Source organism: Lutra lutra, chromosome 10 (genome assembly GCF_902655055.1).
Source record: "Lutra lutra chromosome 10, mLutLut1.2, whole genome shotgun sequence".
NCBI classification, from domain to species: Eukaryota; Metazoa; Chordata; class Mammalia; order Carnivora; family Mustelidae; genus Lutra; species Lutra lutra.
This window is the reverse complement of record NC_062287.1, coordinates 12,443,416-12,448,124: the sequence shown is the minus strand read 5'-3', so window position 1 is coordinate 12,448,124 and position 4,709 is coordinate 12,443,416.

Genomic DNA, 4,709 nt, shown 5'->3' with positions numbered 1-4,709 from the left:
AAATTTTAGGATTATTTGTTCCATTTCCATGAAAAAAAGTTGATGGTATTTTGATAAGGATTGCATTAAATGTGTAGATTGCTCTAGGTAGCACAGACATTTTAATAATATTTGTTCTTCCAATCCATGAACATGGAACATTTTTCCATTTCTTTGTCTCTTCCTCAATTTCTTTCATGAGTGTTCTATAGTTTTCAGAGTAGAGATCCTTTGCCTCTTTGGATAGGTTTATTCCTAGGTATCTTACTATTGGGTATTTACCCTAAAGATACAAATATAGTGATTCAAAGGGGCACCTGCACCCCAATGTTTATAGCAGCAATGTCCACAATAGCCAAAGTATGGAAAGAGCCCAGATGTCTATCAACAGATGAATGGATAAGGAAGATGTGGTGTGTATATACACACAATGGAATATTACTCAGCCATCAACAAAATGAAATCTTGCTGTTTGCATGGCTGGAGCTAGAGGGTATTATGCTGAGCAAAATAAGTCAATCAGAGAAAGACAATTATCATACGATTTCACTCATATGTGGAATTTAACAGGATTATAGGGAAAGGCAGGGAAAAGCAAAAGAAGAAATCAGAGAGGGAGACAAACCATAAGAGACTCTTAATCATAGGAAACACACTGAGGGTTGCTGGAGGGGAGGGCGTAAGAAAAACAAAACAATTCTACACGAACTTTTCTAGAAAATGAAAGTAAAGAAGACATTCCCCAATTAGTTTTATAAGGCGAGAATTTGCCTGATACCAAAAGCAGACAAAAGCATTACAAGACACAAAAACTACAGACCAATATCCCTGCCCTGCACATTTATATAAAGCTTCTTAATTAAATAATAGCAAATTGATCCCAAATATCTAAAAAGGATAATACATCTGACCAAGTGGGGGTTACCGTAGGATACAAGATTGGTTGAACATTCACAAATTAATCAATGTAATTTACCACTCAACAGACTGAAGAAAAACATTTCATCATATTTATCTATATAGAAAAATTATTTGACAAAACTCAACATTTATTCATGATAAAAATGCTCAGCAAACTAGGAACAAAAGGGAAGTTCTTTAAACTGATAAAAGGCAGCTATGAAAAACCTATAGCAGGAGATCAGGAGAAAGACCAGGAAGCCTGCTCTTACAACTCCTATTAAACATCGTATCATAGATCCTCATCAGTATAATAAAGCAAGAAAAAGAAATAAAAACCTAAAGCCCTTCAGTGCCTCTTTGTCACCCACAGGACAAAAATCCTGATTCCTTAACATATAAAAGCCTTTCCTGATTATGTCCTTGTCTATCTCCTACTGGCACGTGAAAGCCAAGTGCCGGCAATTTTTCCCCCAGCTCTGTGTTCCTTGTGATGTCACATCTGGTACTTTGAAATCAGCCACGATGGGAATATTTACAACATAAAACAGGTAAATGCTATAAAAAAAAGATCCCGTCCTGCCCCAAAGAACTGGTTGTTAAAAATATACCGGCTCACCACTGCTTTCTCCAACCTTTTCAAGACAACTTGAAGTTTCTAGAATACCGTCTTTCAGATGCCATTTCTTCTATCCACAATATTTTGGCTTTCCTTATTAACCATCCGCACTTCTACCTATCCTTGGGCATTGTCTTCTGTTCAAGTCCTTTCTAACCCACTCCAAAGAGGGTGGATCACGTCCTCTCCATTACTAGTGCACATTTTTGGTGTGCTATTTAGTGATTTTTTTTTTTTGCCATATTTGATAACACGAATTACTCATGCACATACATCTTCCTCACCAGACTGTGGACTCCTTCCTGTCAAGGACCATGTCTCTATCTTATTTGTCTTCTCATAACCTATCATGGTGCCAGGCACATCATTGACATTCACTAATTGTTTCTTCAATGAACAAATAGATGACTGCATGGAAAAGTGAATGAGAGAACTTGGTTGAAAGGGAACATTCAGAACAGAAATGAGGTTGGAGAAATGCTGAAATGCCTTCATTTGGGAGGGTGGTTAACGCCAGCTTTGGACTTTATCTCACTCATCTCAATGGAGAACCCAGCAGGTTCTCTGATAAGGGAAGTAACCTGTAAAAAATTAAGTTTTAGGATGTGGCATTCAGATTGAACCTGATAGAAGGTAAACTTCTGTCCAGGTCAGGTCCAAGGGGATCAGAGCCTCAGGCAGAAAGGTAAGGAGACAGCAGGTGGGCTCAGCTGAGGCATACCTACAGTCATCAGCATGTCTATGCAGCATCTTCCTCTAGGAGAAGAGGAATTTGACCATTGCTAGCCCAGAAATAAGAGGAAGAATTTGATTTGCTTGTTCTAAAGCCCAGAAATAAGAGGAAGAATTTGATTTGCTTGTCCTAAAGTCTAGAGAATGTAGGGTGACATGATGACTCTCTTCAAATCTTTGACGACCATTCCCAGGGGAACAGGAATTGGCCAATTTATTTCTGTGTTCCACATTGCCCAGAAGTAAGATCTAAGACAAGTATAAGAAAGAATTTTATATCAATTAGACATGCTTAAAAGTGGAACAGTCAATCTAAAGAAGTAGTGAGTTCCTTATTACAGGAAATGATCAGGCAGAACATTTGGTGCAGTTGTTATAAAGGGAAGTCAAAGATTAGACCAGGTAATCCTTCTGACACTTGAAGTTCTGTTATTTTATGATGGTTTTAGCCCCAGTGAGTTTGAAAAAAAAGCAGTGTGACTTGCTGGTACATTGTCCAGCAGTTGGAGTTCCTGGACATGAAGCTGAGGGGCCAGAACTGTACTCTGAGTGTTGGGTTATTCATGTTCTATCATGGTTATCCCAGAGATGGTCTACCATGGCCAAAAAGTGGCTACTCTGGGCTACTCTGGGTCTTCCCCAGCGCCAGGAGACATGAATAGGAGACCAACAGGCAACATGAGGTCATCAAGGGGACACCCAAAGCAGCTTTGCTCCCCCTTTTCCTGTCTTCTCCATCACTCAGTTCTATAGGTGTCCCCTCTTAGCCTTCTAGATGGTCCACCATGTCCATACCCAACAGTGGGGTCTTCCTCACACTCTCCTTTCTCCAACTCAGAATTTCTTCTGCCTCTTCACTGTCAAAGTGATGTGCCACAATGCACCTCTCCACAAGTGTTCTTAATCCTATGTCCCTTCTACCCCTTCTGGGACCTTGCTCCATCCTTTCATACCCAGTTCTTCCTTCCCCAGCCCAACACATTTAAAATTATTTTTGATCTGGAACCACAGCAACAACAAAAAAGTCCTTCCAATTACTGCTCAGCTTCTCTTTATCACCCAAACTTTCGAAGAGCATGCTTTCTTCTTGCTGGTCTTGACCATGACCACATGCATGCACCTCACTGCTTCTTTGTGGTACTACGTTGGTCCCAAGGTGTTCTCTTGAGGGATGCTACCCTATATAGCAGAAAGAGGATGAGATTTGGAGTCAGAAGACCTGGCCTCGGTTTCAGCATCAGCCATTAACTAACATTGTCTTCATCTTATTTGTGATGAGTGTCAAATGAGCTAATAGCTAAGGAATATACTACCCCCCCCAGCCACACACACTGAAAAGCACTATGCAGATATCCATGAAACTGCTGTCACAAAGGTGACTAATGACATCCTGATCACTTGTTTCAATGGTCTTTCCTCAGCTCTCCATCTCGTAATTCCTTGGCTACATTTGAATCTGCTGACCATGTCCTTCTTTGTGAAACTCTTTATTTTCATGATTATCTCTTCATTTGTTCTTTGGAAATCAACATATCTTATCTAGTTACCTCTTTGAATCCTCCTCCTGCCCCTAAAAGCAATATTCCTACACATGCTTTTCCCTTTCCTTCTACTATTCCTTCACCTAGAATTCAAGAAACAATCTCTCTCCCAGGGCATCCGATGATCTCTGGGTACATAACCAGCGCAGACTTCTTTCCCGAGGTTTGGTCCCAGGTCTGCAATTCTGCTGGATTTCTCCATCTGGTTTTCCTGCCAGAGTCTCAAACTCTTCATTGTTGACACAAGGTAAATCAATACATCTTTGCAGAGTCGCTGACAAAGCAGTTTGAAAAGGCCAGACACTGAATGATTACCGGTCAGCCCTACAAAGAACTGTACTTACCATCAAGGACCACCCCCGAAACGCCAATCAGAGAAAACAATCCCTTTCAGATAGATTTCATGTTATAAATTATAGCGTCTGCGTTCAAGTAAAAGGTGGTAATATCTATTCCCATAGGTCTCTAGGTATTGCGGTGGTGTTTTAGGAATTGACAATTTCCTGATTTTACCTATCTCCCTGGGTTCTAGATTCTTGATTCTTACAGGTGTCTATGGCCAAAATCTATACGTTGACCTCCAGAGTGCCTCTCAAAGCCTCCTTGATGGGTAAACAACATGTTCACTAAAAGAGCAGTGAGACCAATTCTTATCAGATGACATTTTCCTGGCCTGGACCAAAGAAAACCACTCCTCCAGTCCATCCGCCCAGATAGTCTATCCTTCTGAAAAATTCTGAGCCAGACAAACTATAAAAATTTACTCTTTATATCACAGAAAATACATATAATATTTTCATGTTTTCTCTCTCCTGGCCTCTCTAATGTTTATTAATGGTAGAAATCTTAGTTTTCACTAAGTTTCACTTAGTTTCACTCCCTGTTTCCCTTTTCTCTCTGAGTCTGTAGGTAATATGAGGGCAGAGACTCTGCATTTT